The 22,827-nt window shown below is 39.1% G+C and overlaps 1 protein-coding gene across 5 annotated transcripts in view; it reads left to right on the top strand.

Annotated features, from left to right (window-relative positions):
- gulp1b (GULP PTB domain containing engulfment adaptor 1b) overlaps positions 1 to 22,827 on the top strand; it is a 123,831-nt gene that overhangs the window by 43,594 nt on the left and 57,410 nt on the right. For all 5 annotated transcript variants that reach the window (XM_042336099.1, XM_042336097.1, XM_042336101.1 and 2 more), the window contains exon 2: positions 1,574 to 1,707. The gene's annotated coding sequence lies outside the window, so the exon portion shown is untranslated. The remainder of the gene's footprint in view (positions 1 to 1,573; positions 1,708 to 22,827) is intronic.

Here is a 22,827-nt window from a genome sequence, read left to right as displayed (position 1 = left end):
TTCCTTCTCACTGCCAAAACTACCCTGACTAGATGGTTTCACCAGTTGATATTCACCTTTGCAGATAAGTGGAGGTGCTGAAAATCAATTTGATTCAGTCTTTGACAAATGGCCCCCTAAAACCTCTTGGGTAGAATAGCAGTGTCCAGAACTCTGTACAGGTACTTACCAGGGACTGTGGGGAACTCTTTTCCTTTCGTGGTGAGAGTACTGTAATTTGAAGTGGGATATATAAATTCAGTTTCTCACTTTGAGTTCTCTGCTAGAAGAAACTTGAGCATGAAGAGGATTAATGCTCCAGCTACAAACTGCTGCAAGCATCATTGGAACTCTTACCCCATCTGCTTCAGCAGCAAAATACAGGTGTTTTTTTTTTGTACGGAGAAATTTATCATTAAATTTATCTTTAAAAAAAACTATCTCAATCCATATGAAATGGGTGCCAAGATGCATATCCAATTGCTTGATTTTCTTGCTCCAAAATGAAGGTGTTAATAAAATAACTTTTTCCACTCAGCCTGGCTCAGTTAGTAGCAGTCTCATCTCTGAGTCAGAGGTTTGTTGGTTCAAGATCCATCTCGGGACTTTGACTCACACAGAACGTTAGAATGCATTTCACAGGATTTACTGTAAAGTGTAATGATTGTATTTTGTAGGCAAATGTGGCAACCAATTTGTGCATAACAGCATAACACAAACAGCCAAGAACTGAATAACCAATTTTATCTGGCGGTTTGTTGGCCAGGACACCGGGAGAAACTCCTTTTCCTTTTTGAATACTTCTATAGGATCTTTAACATCCATCTCAGCAGGCAGACGGAATCTCAGTTTAACATCTAATCAAAAGGGTGGCCCCTCCAATAAAACAGAACTGCGCCAACACTAAAGTACAATGAGGTTTGATTCCAGAAATAACAATGGAGACTAGCGGAAGAGTATGTTTGTGTGTTAGCATAGAATATTTGGAGCCTAGAAGCTATAAGGCTATTTGAATGGAAACAGTTATTTAGACAGTGAAGTGTTACCTGTCTGGAATTTAAAGTGAGGACAATTTGAAGACAATTGCCATTGAGGTTGTGGCAGAGGCATCATTTTAGGTGTATTCGGGCTTCGGAAAGAGCAGAGTGGAACTATCACAAAGGACTTGCTGTCTGTATTTTTGGCTGGCATTGTTGCTCGTGTGGCTGTCGATGTTCTTTTCTTCTCCTGAAGCAGTTAAGATACCATTTAGCTTGTTTTCTATCACAGGGCAAAAGAAGAGAAATGAATACTTCAATACACCAGGCATCATGTAATGAGGTTCAGGTATAACCATTTACTGCTCCGGGTTGGACAGTTTTGTTTATGATGATTTAAAGCCTGCTAAAGCAGTAGCCCATGATTTTTTGTTAAGAAAAGGATTTTTTTTCTTGTGTAGCTGTAAAATGTCGCTGGCGTTTGACAGCTGGAATTTATTTGATAATGATTGGAACAGCATGTTTGGAAGCGTGAGGGGCAAAATTGTTTCCCACTATCATGTGAATATACAGCCAGAGCTATGCTTTACTGAATTGCTTTCTTATGTTCATTGCAGCCTGTGATATTTAACCAAATGATGGCCAGCCTATCACTCCAAAGGCGAGACATTGTTCGGGAATGAGCATCTCCTTTCTCCAGCTGAAGAGTGTATGGCTTGAATGATTTAATAACAGCTTCGAACAAACCTAGGTAAGTCTTTCTGAAATTATAGAAAAAGAAGGATCATCAAAGTGTATGGCTACTTTGCTGTGTGCCCAGATGGGTTGAGTTATGAGAAAAGTGACATTCAGAATAGCCAAAGTGCTATTTTGTTCTCTAAGTGACTTAATTTTAAGAACAATTTGTTCATGTAACTAAAAGGCTACATTCTTTAGTCTGTGGGAGAGTGTTTCTACCATTAAAACATGTTTATTTCTCTTGTGCTGTGGGAGTGCGTGGCTTTTATTATGGTTCTGTCCATATGATTGTTGGATTGTTTTGGGGGGTTCTGGACAATTGTTTATTGTCTCTGGCAATTAAAAATCCCATATTTAAGAACCATTCAATAATGTATTTTGGAAAGTTGACGATTTAAGCTTCTGGTGATGTTGATGGCCAAAATACGTATTTTCTTTCCACAGCTGGTTGTTCATTCTTATAGGGACACAGCCTTCTTGTGAAGGTGTTTGCAAAGCCATTTAGTTTGCTTACAAACTCTGTCAATATGATTCTCTAAATCTGAAGGAAATGGATTGTCTATTTAATTGTCTGTGTTACTCTCTGTGTGGTAACAATGAAGAATAATTCTTCATTCTTTCATCCCCTTCCCTCTGAGTAAAATAAGCAAAGTTTGTCAGAAATTCTTTCATGAGGATCTCGGTCCTGCAAATGTAGCATTTTGTCCCTGAACTACGTTGTCGTACATTCTGTGGACTGATATCCAGATGGATGGACACAGATTTACTTAGCTGAACAAACATTTCTAAACACTGAACGGCAATTATGATAATAACTAGATTCAGGATGGACTAGTTTGTCAGCCATTTCGATGGTACAATTATTAAAAACAAAATTTTAAAACATTTCCTCTGAATCTTCTGAATTCTCTGTTTTGGGGCAATAATATCATTTTGAATTTGCAATAAAATATCTGCCAAGAAGCCTTTGCTATCAGCTTCTGAAATCATGTATGTTTTGGTACATTAAAATAATTGAGAACTATTTTCAGTGAATAGATATAGCTGTATTTATGTTAATTCATATTTTGCTATGAAAACAGAAGCATAATTATTAAATTGTTTGCCTTCAGTGTTACCTCTTTTGTTAAAAATCTTCAAAATATGGATAGGTTGATGGATGTTTTGGTAGTAGTTGGAGGTTACATGTTATAAATGAAACTTCACCTCCATTTAGTTTAACTTCTGCTCTAATGCAATACTGCATTGTCTAGCCTTGAGCATTACCCACAAAGGTAGATGTGGTTCTCTCTTGCATTGCCAGAAACATTATTTTATAACCAATGTCCACCAGACTTTCACTGTGGACCTACTTGATAGCTTAAACATAGGGAATATGTGCAGCTTGATGGGACAGCATCTGGTGATTTCATGCTAGGCACATCATTACACATATTAAAATAGTGGAATGAAATATTGTTAAGTTGTGGCTTTGTGCTGTTTTGCAGGGTGGCTTTGCGCTGACAGGGAGGCAAGTTAATGAAACGATTGGTTGAATTTGTAGTTATGGCAGCACAAGTTTACCAGCAGTATACTCCACACAATCTTGGAGCATCGTCTACTTCAGTAACGTGAATGTTTTCTGCTTCAAACACCAACTAGCCTTAAGAGTTCTCTGGGTGAAACTCAATTTGTACTGAATTACAGGCTGATTTTCCCTGGTGGACTTATGCCCATATGAAGCTTGGCTGGGACTGACCAAATCCAATTCACAGCAGGCCCTTGCAGTTGGCTGCAAACAGATGTTTGTCCCATCAGTCTGGTCCAGATATAAAGTGAAAGCTTAGTTCAGTAACTTAATTCACTGCAAAGTCCACCAGGTCTTTGGTAAGCCTGACTTTATAAAACAACCTTCCCCTTTTCTATGTGCCTGTAAAAGGCTTGTTTAATCTGTATGTTAAATGTATGACTGTAGCAGTGCTAAACTGGTTTGGAGAGTGCTAACACAGTGGCAACTCTGAACTGAATCCTTCTTTTCAATCTGTGGAATGTCATCACCTGGTTCTGTGCATTGGTTGAGGATTCACATCTTACAGGAGCAAGGCATGAAGCGTGCTGCCAACATCATGAATTGACATTTTAATTTAGTATTCTGTCATGTGGATCTATAATTATTATAATAATAATAACAGTTGGCCAAGTAATTTTCTGATCAATCAACCAATCGTTTTATCCAATTATAGGTCTGCTGGACAAATTAATAGTCCACTAGGCTGATGGTTTGATGGGTTTTCTTTTAGTCAACCTTCTGATTTTTTTTTCTTTTCTCCTTGGCTCCTCAGTCTCTTGCTGAGATCCAATTCCATGGTCATTTGGAGACCTGTGATACTCCGAAAGAGTGACCATTCTTCATGTGAGAACTTAGACAGTGAGTGTCAGCTGGCTGTATAGCTGGGTAAGATATCACAGTTGAACCTTTTCTCACCGAGTCTCTGCATACATACATAGCTTACTGAATAGCAATCAGGAGTCACAGCGTTGACTGATTTTATAACAATAATAATCCTTGCATTTGATATAGCGCCTTATCACATCTTCAAGGCGTCTCAAAGTGCTTCACAGAATATACTGCAAAGCCAGTTAACTGTGGGCAAAACGAGGCAGCCAATTGCGCACAGCAGAGTGCCAAAAACAGTCGTAGATTGAGTAAACCAAATTATTTTTATTTTTTAATTTATTTTTAAAATTGTATTTCCATCCTTATCCGCTTCTACACCCTCCCTGATCCCAATCCCCAGCTCGGGTCCGAAACACTGATTACCCAGCGCCCTGGGATGTCCTCCCGATGTGAAAGGCGCTATACAAATGTCATTTTGTTGTTGTTGAGATCAGCTAACCAACCTGTAGCAGGAGCCTGCAACAGGACTGATGGGATTCAAGTGGTACAATAAATATGCCTTTTCATTATGTAGTGTAGTAGAATGGAAAATTCTAGCTCTCGTTGAATTACAGTTGGAACCAACTTTGGACTTTCATGTAAATTTCTTGTGAGTTTAAAACATCACTGATGTCAAAATGTATTACCCATGATTTTACAGCTTGTATTTCCACAAGTGCGTTAGCATTATATTTTTCTTATTTTCTACAAAAGCTGTTGCTAAAATTTTGCAAGTTGCTCGTTTATGTGTTATTTATTTCTTACGTTTGCCCAGTGTATACCTATTAAATCAGTAATACATACGGAATAAATATTTGTAAAATGCAATCGATTTTGTCACCACTGTTTTTTCATTTGTTAAATCTAAAATGAAGTTGAATGCCAGACCCCCAGTGGTATACAGATTATACCGCAACGTGGCGAGGCTGAATAACTTCTGAATGGTTTCTGTTGGTTGCATCTGGAAGTGATGTAACATGGACTGTCAAGGCAGAATGTACTGGATCTTTATATTGTGTTTTAAAAAGGTGAATTGTGATGGCATTCCTTGGAGGGGAGCTCTATTAAGTATCCATCACAGCTGGTGACGTCAGTGTTTCATCTTTCAAGTGTTACCTGCATAAATTTGGTGCAGAATTCGTAAGTGAAACAGATAATTGTAGATGGAGGAAGGAGAAGAAAAGGCCCTGCTGATCACTTGCTAAAGCCGGGTACGAGAGAGGAGTGACTGTGTGGGATTCAGGACAGTTTAAGAGCAATTCCTGCTTAGAACTGACATCCGAGAAGAAAGTTGACGAGTTGCTGACGAGTGTGTGGGATGTTACTTTGAGTTATTGTGGGGTTTTGTACCTTTTCTTTGTATTTTGGTTATGTTTGCAATAGTAGTCGTGTTCTTGTGTAATACTAGTTAGTGCATTGTAGAATCTTCAGTACAGTATAATAATTCACATTGTCCCACAAACAGCCATGACCAGTTTTACCTGGGGGATTTTTGGCCAGCAAACTAGAAGAAACTTCTCTCTATCAAATTGTGCCATAGAATCTTTCATGTACATTTGCCCGGCAACACCTATAACTATGCAGCATTCCCCCAGCACTGTATTGGAATGTGAGTTCAAAGCCCCGATGTGAGGCTTGAACCCATGCATTCTGACTCAGAGATGAGAAGTGCTACCAACAGTATATTCTGTGAAGCACTTTGAGACCTTTCAAAGACATGATAAGGTGCTATATCAAATGCAAGGATTATTAGTATCTAACCAGTGATGTACTGACCCCAAAGCTGTGGTATTGGATCCTGAAATGGGTATAGGGATAATTTTTCAATGATGTGATAAGGCGCTGTATCAAATGCAAGGATTATTAATATATAAAACCTATTAGAAGTTTCAGAATTAAGTTTAAACTTGCTCCCGCCCCAAAGAATCCATCATAGTTTTAGCAGTTTGCAGTACAGATCTAAACTTAACTATGATTAAATACATTTGACTGTTTCTTTGTTGGGAAGAAAAGCCATTTACTTGATTCGTGACATTACGAGAACGCCTTTTAGTTTTTCAGTGACTGTCAGCATTGTCGAGACACACAAAAGATGCCTCCATGTTGAAATATTAATCTATTATGATTCATAGATGTACATTTTAAGCAGAGGATTGTATTCCTCTTGAATGTGCTTAAAGCTTTTGTATTCTTGGAGATAACGTTGTCTTATGCTTCAACGTTTATCCAAGTCTTCTCACCATTCTCTACTGTATTAATGAGGCTTTGGTGCACTGAGCTATTATGTCTGAGTCCTATAGTTAAGTGCAAGCTCCATGCACTGGATTGAAAAGGAGTACTTCAGATCTATCTGTTTTCCATAAGTACTGTAGCGTTCAGAGAATCAAGTGGGTTAATTAAGAGATTAACAAAGGCTATAAGTGTGGGATTCTAGACTATGCATATCTCAGACTTCTAGAGTCTACCTATCTCGTTATATACTTAAGTATGCATTCGGTACCATTCGGCCACAAAACAGATAGAGGATCAATTTATATACTCTAGTTTGGACTTTGAGCCATACTTTATGAGGCATTACAAACTTTTTCTATCCACTATCTAATGGCTGCCTTGAGGGAGGGTTCCAGTGTACACTGACTGAAGTATTGAGCACCCTGGAAGCAGTAGTTAGCGTTGTGGTGGGCATGTCAATTTGCCAAAGCCCCTCCTATGAGAATTTGGATTAAGCAGTTGGTGCTGAGTAAGCCTGGTACGCAACATTGGACTTGGACCTTGAGAACGCTAAGGTGGCTGTCATGTCATAGGCTGTCTTGAAAGGATCCTCCCACCTCGTTGAAGGCAATTTTCAGTCAAATACCGACGAGGAAGCGCTGAGACTTGGAACATTAGCTGCTAAAAGGCGTTACCTGGAGTTGGGGTTCATAAACGCATTCTCATATATCCAGGGCTTGGAATCCACCTTGATCAGTATGTAGAGAGGTAAGCAGCTACTGCTCGAGCTCTGGACCATCAACTAGTGGAACTATCACTCAATGGGTAAGCATGTGTATCCAAGCCGCAATTCTCTTACTCCGTGCTGAGCTGTATTGCTGTGATGCTCCCCAGGAAGCTCACAGAGAGTTTCTGTTACCTGCTATCTACTTTGTGAGAGCTGAAGTCTGCGCTTGTTCAATATCAAATTACTAACTCGTGACAATGCTTGTTTTATCCGGTTAAACTCCAGCATTATCCCCAACACAAACTCTAGGGTCCCCAAGCCTTGGCTCTTGCCAACCTGCCTTTATTCCTTTTTAGAATGAGGTAAACAGGGTGCATCCCTCCAGGGGAAAGAGTACACATCCCATTCCAGATACAGGAACATTTTCACGCATGGGTATCCTTGGTAGATCATGTGTTTTATTCTTTTGGTCAGGCATCTAAGTTTTCCTCTGTTATTCTCTGCAAGACCCACTTTCTTATCAAGAACGAGAATCAGAGACTGATAGTTAAACCAGAGAGTTTCTGTTATTTTATTTCTACTCTGCTGGGAAGGTTTTTTCTTGTTCAGTTCCCTAATCCTTAAATAATAATAATCCTTGGATTGGTACAGCGCCTTATCATGTCTTTGAGATGTCTCAAAGCGCTTCACAGGATGCACTGTAAAGTGAATTGACTGTATATTTTGTGGGCGAAACGTGGCAGGCAATTGCACACAGCAGTGTCTCACAAACAGTCCTGGTATATTATACAATGTAGTATCTTCTCAGCTCTCTGCTGGTTAGGATTGTGCACTCATATTTATTTTATGTATTTCAACTTTGAGGTGCAGACTTGATTGGCAGGAGCCCTTTCCCATTATAAAAGTTATTTTACTGAATTTATTCAAGCAGGTAATACAATTGATCAGCACTCAGCTCCAAATCACTGGCGTAAATAATTGGGAGAGAGTCATTTTCCTATTGCTTTTCTGAATAACTTAAAGGTTTATATATTATTCTAGCATTTCATTTTCTCTGTCTCTATTGTATTGTTACTGTTTTCTTAAAGGAGCATTTAAAGACTTTATGTCTAAACCTGATCGCTTGCCCTTTTTTTGGTTTTATTATGCGATCCAAATATAATTTTGTTGTTGTTTTTGGCTCATATACAATATAACAAAACATTAATGGAAATGCTTCTGTGGGTCATGCACACATGAAGCTTTGAACCCTGATGTTTTTATTTTGTGTGGTTTTATTTGGCTTTTGTTTCTTGTTGTTTTTCTTTGAAAGTTTAGGTAATACGGATTTTTCCCACTTGATGCCTGTTAACCCTAGCAGCAAGAAGCTTAGCAAACAATGCTCTCAATAGCAAGCTGTGCGGCGTTAGCTGTTGTGAACTCCAGCAGTACCCCAACACACATTATGGGGTCCTCAAATCTTGCCTCTTACCAACCTGTGCCTAATACTCTCTCTAGTGAGGAAAGCAGGTTGAGTCCCTCCAAGGAGAGGGTGCACATTCTATTCCATATTCCATTCATTTTCATGTGTTGGAGATGGGGTTATGTATAACTCTGTCTGGTTGAAAGGCTTTTTAGAGTAGGATTGGTCACCTTGTGCGTCAGAATGATCCATCACTTTTTCTTGTTTTCCCCGATTTCTCATGTTTCTTTTCCCTTTTCTTCTACCGTAATGTGTCGCACATTTGTTTTATTCTTTCCTTATTCAGTTCCATATTGTTTTATTCATTCCTTGTTCAATGTGGAGTTAGGGGATCTGGGAGCGAGTGGGCATTTTTTGTAGTTTTCTGGGAAACTGCAACTCCTGTGCTTGTACAATCCTCAGAGGTTTCAGGAATATTTCTTCACGCATCTGTTTTTCCATTGGAAATCTGTTAGAATGGGAAAACTGATGAAATAGAACTTTTTTTTTGACTCATTTGTGTATGTTAATTTATAGCTAAAACATGTGTAAAGTCAAGCCGACAGATACTGAGATAATTGGCTAGAATTTTGCTTTGCAAAGCAGTACAGTGATAGTGATAATCTAAGCAGTGGAGTGAATTTCCTGGCAACAGCCAAGTAAATTGGAGTTTTGTCTTGTTGAGGAATATTCAATTGAAACATTCGTGGGTGTATTCCTACATCTTGATGAGACTCTGGGGGAAACAAAATCTTACCTCTGAAAGTAACTATTGTCCCGTTGCCTAATAAACCACAAAATGGTTTAAATTTTCTTATAGTATTGCGATCATATTTGATTCAGTCATTTGAAGCCTGTAAACCCAGAGGGGAAAAATCCTGATTTTAGTGAGTCGATGGAAAGATTCTTACTGTGCTCCAGTGCACACGTCTCCAGCCGATGACAAAATAAATCTAGATAACTATCTGGCAGAGTACCCAATCCATTTAGTCTCCTGAGGGGAAACTCGAACAACCTCTTCCTCCTCCCACCAAAAGTAATACAAGCCAAACACCAGAACAAATCCAGACTACCATCACATATTGTACATCCCAATCCAGCTGTCTCTCTTGGTCTGCCATTTGTACCTAACCATGTACTCACCCAGGAGAGATATGAATGTGTTTATTGTGTGGGAGGGTGAGAGGGAGTTTTCTCCTGGGAGAGAGCTTGTTGGGCTTCTAAAGGTTTTACTCATTCTTTTTTGCCTACGTATCTATGTGTGTGTCCATTATTATGCTCTAACTTTAGATGGTTGTCTATTGCACATATCAACAGCTGCCACATCAAACAAGAGAGAATAACAATGTTCTTTCAGCTCTCAAATTACCTCCTGCACTATTAAACCCACCAAGATTCATCCAGTCGTCATTGCTTCCTGATTTTATTTTTATCTAAGGCATTTCTCAGTCAAACTGATCTTCTCAAACCTGAGGTGATATCTTGCTAAGTGCCTTTTAAAATTCCAGACACCTTTTTATCACTGAGTTGCCCTTTGTCAATCAATTTTAGGTGCTTCCGCACAGCAGTCTCTCTTAGGTCAACCAAATCCCAGGTTCATGCATTGTGCTGTAATTTTACAGCAGTTTGTTTCAACCTCTAGGTCTCGAGTACAGCATCTGCATTTCTAGAACTCCAACAATATTGAGCGATTTATTATCTTGTTCCTTGATCCTTTGTGCTCAGTACTGTAACTTTACAATTTGTTTGAGTGTCCTTAATCCATGCATTACTGCCTTTGGGAATTTGCCCTCTTTGTGAATGGTCCTGTAATTACTGTTCCATTAAGTGCACTTAATCAATTCTGATATTGAGGCAGCAATACAATGAAAGCAACTGAAGACTGCGAGAAAACAGCTGGCTGCAGCTGGACAAGACTGCAAAGTCTTCCTCTCGCCTCATTTGTGTTCTCCTCTTGTTTACTCCCACACAGCCTGCACACTCATTGCCTTGTCTGTGCTATGTCTCTTAATTTTACTCACTCTTGCCCCATGAACAGGGCTGAGATGAAGTTTATCACAAGATTACAGATACGAAATATATTCTTTTGTTGCATCAGATTTACACAGTCAATCCACTTCACATTCTATTCTGTGAAGTGCTTTGAGACCTCTCAACGACATGATAAGGTGCTATATCAAATGCAAGGATTATTGTTATTATTATAGAAGAGGGATGGGCAACAGTTTACTTAAACAAATGATAAATCATATTCTTCTATGGAGTGTTTATATTTCACGGACTTGACTGGACTGATCATTTCTTCCTCCCAGCTTACCACCGACTTGTCTGCTCCTTTGACTTATTTTTAGCTTTTGGTCTGTGTTCCAGCTACATCTTCATAATAATAATAATCCTTGCATTTCATATAGTGCTTTATCCCATCTTCGAGACGTCTCAAAATAGTAATTATATATTGTTATGTCAAAATAATAGTTATTATATTGTTATCTTGCAAAATATCCCCCATTGTACAGCTTTTAAAATATGGAAATCCTGCATCTTTCTCACACGGGCTCATGTGGAAGAGAAAGTGGCTGCCGTTATAATTTTACAGGCAGCCCAGTAGGAGAGAAGTGATGGAGAAATGAATTGACTGCAGAGCAGCTGTCATATTTTCAGTACATGGGTTACTCAAGAGCATTTACTGGCAGAGAGCAATGATCTGCAGCCCAAATTACTCAACCTGTGTGTTCTGTCATTAGCCTTTTTTTGCCAAGTCGTAACAAACTGAAAGGTATTATCTGGCACATATGCTATCAGCCAGTTAATAATTTATAGTGCAAAATGTGTTTCAAAAAGTAGTTGTGTATGCTCAACCTTATTGATTTCCCATGGTGTCAGTCTGGCTCTGCTGGTAACACTTGCCTCTGAGTCAGAAGGTTAGTGTCATGCTCCACATCGGGACTTTGAACGCACAGTCTAGGCTGACACTGCATTGCAGTGCTTGGAGGGGACTGCTGTATTGCTGGATGTGCAGTTTGTATTTTTTTTTAAAAAATGAATCAATGTTCAGTAGGTATGCAGATTTTGTTTTGCAACATTAATCAATTAAAAACATGAGTTCTTCCTGAGAGCTGTGTCACAGATCAGTGATTTCAATACTTGACCTAGTGCCAAAAGGTTGTGAGTTCAACCCTAAGGGCAGTCTACCTTTCAGCATTACAGATCTTGATGTACTGTGATGAGATTTTCCATCAATTGTCAGTTGAGCTGTTACTGAGAGTAACAGTTGATTGTAAAATACTTGATCCCAGGGTCTTAACTCATCATGTTTCTGTTGTGCCTCTTGTCACTCCATTTTGAAATAATGCTAAATGGCAGAGTATGGACCAAACCATCCCTATATTTGCTGGTGTTCAGTCTGTCAGTTAGAGCTCATAGTCTAAGACGGGGTGGTACAATTGGTGGCCATGGGCCGATTTCCCCACCCCCTCCCACTCCCATTTCATTTGGCCCATCCGCTCCCTCCTTAACCCGTACATATTATGTTTCTGGAAGGGAAACACAGCAATATTGCTTATGCGGCCCGCGGATGTTTTTTAAATAAGGTATCCGGCCCTCAGCAGCCAAAAGGTTGGACCACCCTGGTTTAAGATGACACTTTGATGCAGTGTTGAAGAAAGGCTGCATTGTCGGAGGTGCCGTCCTTTGGATGAGACATTTAAAAACGTTCTGTCTGCTTCTTCAGGTGGGTGTTAAAGATCTATGGCAATTCTGAAAAGAACAGAGTTCCCACAGGCTGGTGTGATTCACAGCCAGCGTGAGGCTCTATGTGACTTCCTATCCCAATTATTGCAAGTAAAAGCCCTTTAGCTTCACAGTGGCTATCTTCCTCGTCACAAGCAAGCTCAATGGCCTGCAGCTGGTGACTGAAGACTATAAAGATAAATTTCTAACACAATGCAATTCACAAAACCAATATCTCCTCATCCGTATTTACAATGGTTGGAAACAAACCACTGCTGAAATGTGTCGTGCTGTGAGCAGGCCTGTCGGAACAGTGCAAGTGTATCTCACTGTCAAACCCCACAGAGTCTGATGCGTTCTGTCTCCTGATAGTGTTTGGATTGTGATTACTGCGGTAATCATCAGCAGCCGTTGGGGGAATGAAGCTTATGACAGGTTTCTGTTCTAGGTTCTCATTTTGATATCAATAATGTCTGCAGGGGGAAAGATTACCTGAAGAGGCAGAGGGGGAGAGAATCGAACGGTAGTAATGGGGAGATCAAAACAAAGGTGTCTTCTTCCGATCGAAAACCAAAATTGTGAGGAAGTTTAATAACATTTTTCACTTTCTCACTTGTTTACGTGTAACATCTTGAAATATAAATAACAAAGATTGGTGCAGGCTTTAGAATGATTAATTTTGACAAGCCTGCTTGTCACCCACTAATCTAGTAAATGAAGTTCAATACAGATAAGAGCAAGGTACTGCATACAGGAAGTAATATAAAAAAGTGCATATACTCCACGGATAGGATAGAATTTGCCAAGGGGGAAACTGAAGGAGACATTGAGCGTTAGTTGACTCATCATTCATTCATCATGTCAAAACAGTGGGATGCAGTAATAAAGGTAAGCTGAGTTGCTGGGCTGTATTGCCAAATCAGTTCAATTCTCTCAAGTCTTGCTGACATTGGACAGTGCTGTGGTCAACCCACACTTGGGATCCTGCATACAATTCTGCTCATTGCAACATAAGGGAACTAGTCCCAGAGGCAGTGCAGAGGACAGCAACAAGGAAGATCATTGGTGTTAGAGGAGTAAAGTATATGAGCAGTGATTAGACAAGCTGAAACAATGTCAGAGGAGATCTTATAGAGGCGTATAATATTAAATAGGATTCAGAATGCAAACCCAAAACTGTACTTTCAGATCTGCTGGGGGAACAAGAGGGAAGAGATTCAGGGTAGGAACAAGCAGTTTTTTGAGAACGATCAGGAAGTATTTCTTTATCAAAAGAGTAATTAACAGCTGGAACTTGTTACCACGAAGGTTGGTTGAACCAGGACACTGGAATCATTGAAGAAACGGCTTGAAGTTATGATGGGAGACTATATTTCTGGAAGGATGAGATCAAGTGGAGTGGAGGGCCTTTTTCATCTAAACCGATCTTTATTACTTTGAATAGAGATGTTAATGATAGTGTTATTTCTGATGCTCTTAAAAACGGCAACTTTGCTCCCAAATACAATGTACTTCGCTCGCAGATCAGTGACCTGCATATCCGACAAATTGGAACCGATTTGGGGCCCAGTCCACTATATTATGGGAGGCCCGCATCAAGTTTTTATTGGTTTTATTTCAACGGGATGTCTTTGAGGCAAGTCATAAAATTATGCATTTTTCAAATGCTTGGTTTTAATCATTTTTTAAAAAAAAAGTCAAAACTGAATGGCAAAAAGGGAGACGAGTCACTGTGCAATTCAGCCAGAGGACGTTTCCATATTTTGTTACACAAGTCATGGAGATGAACTTTTGCTGCATTTAAAATAATTTATTGAGATGCTCTTTTACTCATCAACCAAGGTGAGTCTTAGCTGGCATGAGTCCAGGAACAGCCGCTTGGAGAGAGAACCGAGAGAGATTGTTGCCGGCTGAATGGGAGTGACTAGTCTAGATGAGCACGAGAATATATCATTGTGTCGCAAGTACTGTGAAACCAAAGATTTTCATAATAAGTGGAACCATGGAGAGAGAGCCAGCACATCATTTAAATTCCTGGGGGATCGGTAAGTATCTTTCTCCAACGGAAAGTATGTTTCTCCGTTCTGCAATCCCGATAGTTCAATTAGTTCTAAAGATGAATCCTCCTTTCGGATCACTGTTCTCTTGTGAAGAAATCTGCTAGAAATCTCATTCACTGCTCCATTCCATGTTTTATTCCCACCATGTCTGTCCATACTCCACTGTTTAGGGTCGAACAATTCACAGTCCTGCTGATGTGCCTATGAATAGCCACCAGAGATGTGCTTCTAAATATGAGGCTATGTTTTGATTCTTTCGTCTTTCCTAGTCCTCGTCCATGTTTTATTCGCCTTGGATATTTGCTCATTTTCATTCCGTCCTTGAGAGAGATGATCCTTCTTACCCTTCAGATTCCCTTATATCTGCACTTTTTAAAGTTACAGAAAGAATTTAAAAAGAAGTTTGCTGAATGACGGATATTTCTTCTCTAACCTTTGCCTTGCAACCTTTCGCTCTCCCAATCGCAGTCTTCTCTGCTTTATCAGAAAGGTCATTGCGGATCAGAGCTTAACTCTCTCTCATTCCTCCCAAGCTCCAGGTACACTCTCCGACCACCCTTTTACATCTCTGCAGGCTTCAAATTAAACTTTGTATGGGTAGAAATTATGTAACAGAGGCATCTGCATCAATTGATATATGTGACTTAAAATGGAGAGAAAACTAGAATGACCATAGTTAGATAACATCTTCAATTCCTGTGAGGAGATAATATGGGGTGGGAGAAGGATAGTGGTAGCTGCATCCAAACCTTGTAAAGGAATTTGCCTAAAACTGCAGAGAAAGTGTCAGGTGTCAGCCTGACTCAGTTGGTAGACCTCTTGCCTCTGAGACCAAAGGTTGTGGGTTCAAGCCCCTGGGTCGGTATTTACCATATTATTGCCGTGTTACAAATTTTGAATCTCCTTTCTTCCTCCACCTGGAATTGCCTCCAGAGCTAAGAGGAAAAGTCTTAGAGAGAAGACATTTTTTAATTCAAATCAGAGTTTTGGTATTGCATGATCCATTTCACTCCGTGAATGGCTGATGTTACTTAAAATTGTGACTCAAGACACTTCAATTTGCATTTAATGATGTGGATAAATTATGATTGCAGTGATTTTATTAAGAAGTCCCAGACATAACAAAAAATGGAACAGTTACATAAATCTGTAGAAGAAACTGGTGATTTGAAATACTTGCAATTTGTCACTACTGCCACACCAGTGACAGCCAGGTCTGGGTGTAAACGGTGCAATAATTTGTCATCTAATCCTGTATATATTTCACCATGTTCTGTCCATGCACTGCTCGAATAATAATAATAATAATAATCCTTGCATTTGATATAGCGCTTTTCACGTCGGGAGGACGTCTCAAAGCGCTTCACAGAACACACTGTAAAGTGAATTGACTGTATATTTGTGGGCGAACGCGGCAGCCAATTGCGCACAGCAATGTCCCACAAACAGTCGTAGATTGAAAATGACCAATTTATTATTGTTTTTGGTTTTGGAGGGATTATTATTAGGCTCTGTGTGGAGTAAGGAAACTTGCCCAAGGTTTCGCCCTCTGCCTAGAATTGAACTCAGGTCTCTCACTTGCAAAGCGAGTGCTCTAACCACTGAGCTACAGGACTCCATGAGTAAAGTATACTTTACTCCTCTAACACCAGTGATCTTCCTTGTTGGTGTCCTAATTAACATAGAATGCAAAAATATCAAGGTGAATTCCACCGCACATTTATTTTAGAAATTCTGAATGAAAGGCCAAGGTGTGTCGGCCTGGCTCAAATGGATGTTAAAACCGACTCTGCCTGTTCAGTTGTATGTTAAAGATACCGTGATGCTTTTTGGAAAGAGAAAAGAGTTTCTCCCAATATCCTGACTTGCAATCCTCCAGATGAATAGTTCATTCACCTCATGGCTCTTTGTAGGATGCTTGGTATGCCTACCACATTTTGTGGAGCACATTGAGAAAATTTGATATTATAAGGCTCTATGAAAATGCGAGTTTTTCTTTTCTCAGGTTTTTTGAATACATGTTTTATCAACAAGTAACACTTGGATGTTTATTATATAAAATATACAGGCAATTTAATTTACCGTACATTTTGTGAAGCGCTTTGAGTCGTCTCAACGACATGATAAGACGCTATATCAAATGCAAGGATTATTATCATATCTTACACTTGTCAAGTGCTTATCACATCTGTAACTGAGGAAATTGATACAACTATCATTTTATTGTGCAGGTGGGGGGGAAAAGATTCAGTGAAAGGATACGTTTGAGACTCCTCATTATCATATAATTCTATGGTAAGCTTGGTTTTGACTGTATCAGATTTGAGAAAATGGATATATTTTCTGTTCTAATCTACTTACAGTTCTCAGAACATGGCTTCAGTTTATTAATGAAATGTTGAAGGTGGTGTTTGGTAGCTTCAATAAAGCTTACTCTAAATTTGTTGTGAATCAGGAAATAGTGTGAACTTAATGTGTCTCCGAACTGAACAATAGTTCAAATAATGCAAACAACTGGATCCTAATGAGTACAACATTTTGAATGTGTTTCAATCAAGACTTTTGCCTTGTTCTCCCCCAAATTAAATATTTATCACTGTGTTGATTAAACATATTTTAAAAGACACCTGGTTGAATGTCTGGTTAGGAGCAGCAGTGAAGGTTATTATTACAAGTGCAGACAGAAATGATTTAATGCAGTGTGGAATAGAAGCTGTAGGGATCATCTGACCTGTTGCTGCAATGGAAGCAACTGTGGGAATGAAACTGTTTACTGGCGTCTGAGATTTTGTCGGCCTCTCTAGTTGAAAGGAGCAAAGTTCACAATTGAAACCAGATCATTTGCTGAGTGTTACACACTGCCAGGTTAAACTAAGATCATCAAAAAACAGCGTAAACTGAACATATTTCTCTCTCTCTTTTCTCCCCACCACACCCCCCATTAAGTTGTGTAAATACCTGTATGTTGAGATTGACGGCATTCCCTACATTAAGTCGCTAAACTTTCCCAAAATATGGGGTAAAGTTGATCAATATTGTGCTGTAATTTTCAGTTTCACAAGAAATGAAGTTAAAGTGTAAAAAGTGGGTTAGCATTTTACACAGGCATATTGTGTCACTGGATCTGAAGAGAGAATTGAAGGGCAAGAATCTATATCTTCTTTCCCCTAAGATAAATAGAAACGCAACCCTTTGTGAAACACAATGTTTTGCAGCAGACATTTACATTTGTCGTAATGTTTTTAAAAAAAACTGAAAAATCAATCATGGGAGAGATTGAGCATTCACATTTCAGCTTTATGGATGGTACTGGACAGGAAATGCTATAAACAGTAAACTCCGGATAACTTGTCACTCCAAGGGTAAAGAGAGTTATGCAGACTGGCTAGTTAGACATAGATCCTCCCGGGTCACAAGGGGGCGATGTTAATGGTGTGGGTGCTAGGCAGAGATTTGGCGCGCATGCTCAAATCATCGCAGTGACCTCTGGTTTATTTGAGAGGCCCTCAGTGGCATCCTGCTCTAACTTGTTGTAAAGGCTTCTGGTCTATTGGTGGCCTCCTGCCTTATCTTGTCATAGGCTAGGGCAGTTGGCCACAGACCTCTGATAGACCAGCAGCCTCTGCAATGCATCTGAGCAGGCGCTCCCACCCCCGCCAGCCACAGGGTATGGGAGGGAGGCTCCTGCGGGGCAAGATGCCTTCCTATAGGACAAGTTATCTGATCAATTTTGCATGGTAAGTACTTACAAGAATTTCTAGCATGCGACTCAAAATCAAACTTGTTAAGCAGAGTGACAAGGTGGAGACCCTTTTTAACATTTGGCACAGTGAACTTAAGTGTTAATGACAAGCCATCAGAGTCCTGGAAGAATGAAATCGGATGGGCCGAAGGGACCGTCCTGCTCCCAAACCATTCTTGTAAATCAACTAATTTCCCCATGAATGCATTCATCGAAAACTGTGCCTGAATTAATCCATGTCTGTCAGTCCCACTTTCTGAAAGCAAGCACTATAATTAATGAATTTGTCAAAAAAAAGGTCCTTGCATTTTTTTTCCTTGCATTAAATATTTTAAACATGGCAACATGAATTATTTATACTGGAAAGTGGGTTTGCCATATATGAATTTAATTTGGGAGTCTTTTTAGATTAAATCATTCATGGTGTGTTGTTTGATTCATTTGATTTGATGTTCAGAAGAAATCAAATGTGAGGAGTGCAGAATGTGAAACCATTGGCTCAAAATAATAATAATAATCCTTGTATTTGAGATAGCGCATATTAAGTGTTGTTGAGATGTCTCAAAACGCTTCATAGAATATATTGCAAAATGGATTCACTACTTATTTTGTGGGCGAAACGAGGCAGCCAAATGCGGACAGCCATACAGCGCAAACTGTGGTGGATTGAGTGACCCAATTTTTTTTAACAACCGGATTCCTACTTGCTGCTAGGTAAACAGAGGGATTTAAAAAAAAATCTACCTGGCTCTAGGTTTACTCTATTGATATAATATTTGAGCGACCAGAATTTGATATATTGTTAATTGAATTTTTTTTGTAAATTCTTTAAGAACAGCAGAAAACCGACTTCAAAGTTAAGACTGAATTCACCTGTTTGCCAACATCTGGATGCTCTGAAATGCCATATCAGATGGAATTTCTTCCCAACATAGAGGCTAACAGTAGCTACTAGCAATACTGGGTTGCCCTCCACTCCTCTTGCTCGGGACGTCCTCCCGACGTGAAAGACGCTATACAAATGTAATTTGTTGTTGTTTAAATCCATTACATTCCTTGTCAACCAATTTAGCTCCTTCCTCAAAGAATTAAGCTGTTTGAGAGGCACAACTTTGTTTCTATATCTATATGTATAGTTTCTTTTTACATCTATCCTTTTTGATGAACACTGTAAGAATCTTGTGTAGATTGAGTTGGTAGAGTTGATAATTAAGTGAATCCTTCAAGTTCTCTGGAAGGAATGGGTCTGAATAGAGCTTTAATTTTGCATTAACAATGAAAAGGTTTCTCTCACTGGATGTATTATACAATTTTCACATTTTGACAGCCTTTCCATTAAAATATCTTAAAATGAAGTGAAAGATTTAAAATGCTTTGGAAACCTTAGTCGTTTCAATTGGAATAAATCTGTGCTTTCATCAGATGAGTAGACTGTCTGTCTGTCTGTCTGTCTGTCTGTTTAGGAGGCCATTAAAGAACCGTGACACTATTTGAAAAGAGAAGGGAGATTCTTCTGGCACTCTCTGGCCAATAGTCTGCAGATTAATTTTGCTATTGGTTGGGCTTTGCTGGTATAAAATGGCAGCCCTGCAAAAACAGCCACTTTACAGTAATTATCCATGAAACATTTTGATATGATTAGATGCTGTAAAATGCAAGTTCTTTTTCTTCAATGCATCATTAAAAAATGTTTTGTCTCCGGATGCATCATTAAAAAAAGTATCCCACAAACAGTCGTGGATTGAATGACCAATTTATTATTTTATTTGTATGAAGGAATTATTACCCCTGGAAAAGCGATCTGCCATTGACTAACAACTGGGTTCCTACTTACTGCTTGGTAAACAGAGGCATGTGGAGTAAGGAAACTTGGCCAACATTTCACTGTGCCAGGAATCGAACCCAGCTCTCTAGCTTGCGAGCCAAGTGCTCTAACCACCAAGCTGCAGTATAAATACCTTATTACAATTTTATAACCAAGTCAGTGCTCTGAGTACAACTATAATTCCATGTAAATACATCACAATATAAAATCCCTCTTGCTATGAATTTTCATAAAAATAGTTTTGTGCTTTTTGTTTTAAAAGAAAACTCATTTAGGAAAAGACTTTGGTATTTTTAAGGCAGAGAATTGTGAAAGAGAGAAGAAAGGATAATGTGCTTGACAATTTTCTGAGTCTATTCTTTCACATTCCAGCAGCAGGCGGGCAGGAAGTCTCAAAATGTTTTGGATACACACGAGTACAGTACAAACCTGACACAGCAAGTTGCAGTGGCCAAAGTCAATTAGTTCTGGCACTTAATACATTTTAGATTCTTGAATGCACTCATTACATGGAACTAATCTACAAATGAATGAGATGATCATTCATTAATGCAAATAAATTCTCCTGTGAAAACTGATGGCTGGCAATGACATTATAGGTGAAATCATTGGTTCACATCACAAAGACTATAGTTGGAAAGAGTACCCGGTAGATGTTTGCTCAATCTCCACAGATTTAGTTGACATCAAGCACGTTTCTGTTTACCTTGGTCTTACCACTATATCATTAGCCTCCACTGTCTCCTTTGGCCATGTTCTCCACCCTGCAAAGCCAACGGCTTACTGTGTAGGTTGTCTAAGGAACCTAAGACTTAGACAACCTAAGAACTCAGAGCACTTATATGATGCGTGGGGGATGCTATATAAGTGCAAGTTGTTGTTGTCTACCTGAACGAGTACCAACTGATTACTCAATTTAGGTGTGACTGCACTTGTCAAAATATAAAATGCTGACCCTTTTGAGTAATGTTTGTTGCCATATGTGCAAGCGTTGAATTTGGAAAGACAGAGATGACCAAGATAGCATTGACCTGAATTGTGATTCTCGAGAAAATGTCTATGTAGCATCAGAAAAATTTGTTTCACAACTTGTGAAAGTGGTGACTTTCCCTATAGTTTTCAAAATTATTGTTATTATTATTGGCTTTGAAACATGACTTTCAGAATTAGAAGGAAGGATAATGCTTTCACTAAGCATTAGCATCTTTTCCAGTGAGTCAAGAAATATCAAAAGCTCGTTAATTTCTCGATGACTCCCCCTTAGATTTTTGTTTTATATACAGAAATTCTGTAAATCAATTTTCCACGTGCTTCAGTTGTGCCTCAATGCAAATGCGTTAAGTTTCTGAATAGCATTGTAGAAGCTGTTAAATGGGAATGGAAAAATAGAGCCAAAATAATACCAGGATAGTGAAGGGCAATTGTGGGTCAGGCACCAGGAAATATTTCTTTATGACAAATTAGAACTAAATGACCAGGAACTATCATTGAGGCCAGGACACTGGATTCATTGCAATGTCAGTTTGATGGTATTATAGCAGAATGATAGGGTTGGTTTTATGAATTGATTTGATCAAATGGGCTGACGACCTTCTTCATACAGTGCTTATGTATCAGAATACACTTTGGCCAGGGAGAGACTTAACGAGAGGGATTTTTACACATATCTTTTCTTCCTTAAAAGTAAACTTCTTTCAACCTGCTCTCCCCCATTCCCTCCACCCCCTCCCCCCCACCCCCCCACCCCAAGTGCCCTCAACTTGCAGTCACGTCTCAGAATATTGTGTAGTGTGGTTATAAATTGTGTTACAGATCCTAATACTCCTTCACTAAATTCGACCCCTTGCATTACTCTCCCACAGAATCCGATTTAATGCCTAAAATCTAGTTTTACACATTTAATAGGTTTTGTAAGTTTTTTTTTGCCAGTAGCTGTATCTTCACGGATACAACAAATTATGGTGCACTTGCAGCTTTATCTAACACATACAGATGGCTTCCACCGGCTTTCACCAGACTGTTTGCAAGATGTTCCTGATTAGTTCTGTGTCATATTTTGCATGTCAAAATTTAGTCTCTTGATGGAAATAAGCAATCAATAGTGCCCATCACCCTATGTTGGAAAAATTAATTGTACATGAGGTTTATGGTTCAAAGTCGCAAAATCTGACTCCTTTTCCATATTTACTTGATAAGAAAACATGGGTGGTGAGAAAGAATGAAGCTCAGACAATTTGGAGAACTGAAATAAAATGAGAACTGAGATTGAATTGAATTTTGAATATTGTGTTGAGATTTTGGGGTGAAGTGGCATTATATATAGTACCTGGGAACACATCTGCAATAAAGGGCATTGTGTTATTAGTAAGTAGGAGTAATAGAAAGACATTTACCTGACCAAAACATCTGCCAGGAAGTGTTGCAGCCTGTTCTCTCAATGGAACTGGACACAGGTTATTACTAGTCCGAGGACTCTAGCAATGCCTTCAGGTATTGAACATTAAGTTCTTACAAAAACGAACTGGGCACACAGAGTACAAGAGGGATAAGAATCTTAGAATGGAGGTTAAAATAGCATCTTAGAAGCACAAATTGAAAGAAGGTGATTGAGACATGATTGTTGAAGACTTGCTAAAGTGATTGAGGCATGATTGTTGAAGACTCGCAATTCTCTGGTGGCTAGAAAGAGACCACATGGTTAACAATGAAAATGATGGGGTGATTATTTGCAAGTTGCATTCAAAGCATGAAATCGAACAGTAAATTATACAAGATGCAGACCTAAAATCGTATACCCAGCAGATGAATTGCTGAGTTCACTTACTAGGATGCGGGGAAGTGAGAATTTATTCATTGACACAGAGACAAATTGGGTAATTGCATTTTAAGAATGAGTCAAAATAACTGTTATAAATCTTGAACCCAGCACAGCCTTTAAAGCATCATGAGAAATGATAAGCAGAACCTTAATTGTCATTGAAT

Source organism: Callorhinchus milii, unplaced genomic scaffold, assembly GCF_018977255.1.
Source record: "Callorhinchus milii isolate IMCB2004 unplaced genomic scaffold, IMCB_Cmil_1.0 Scaffold6, whole genome shotgun sequence".
Lineage (NCBI taxonomy): Eukaryota > Metazoa > Chordata > Chondrichthyes > Chimaeriformes > Callorhinchidae > Callorhinchus > Callorhinchus milii.
Note: the sequence above shows the minus strand (reverse complement) of the source record. Positions and strands in the feature narration are given on the sequence as shown.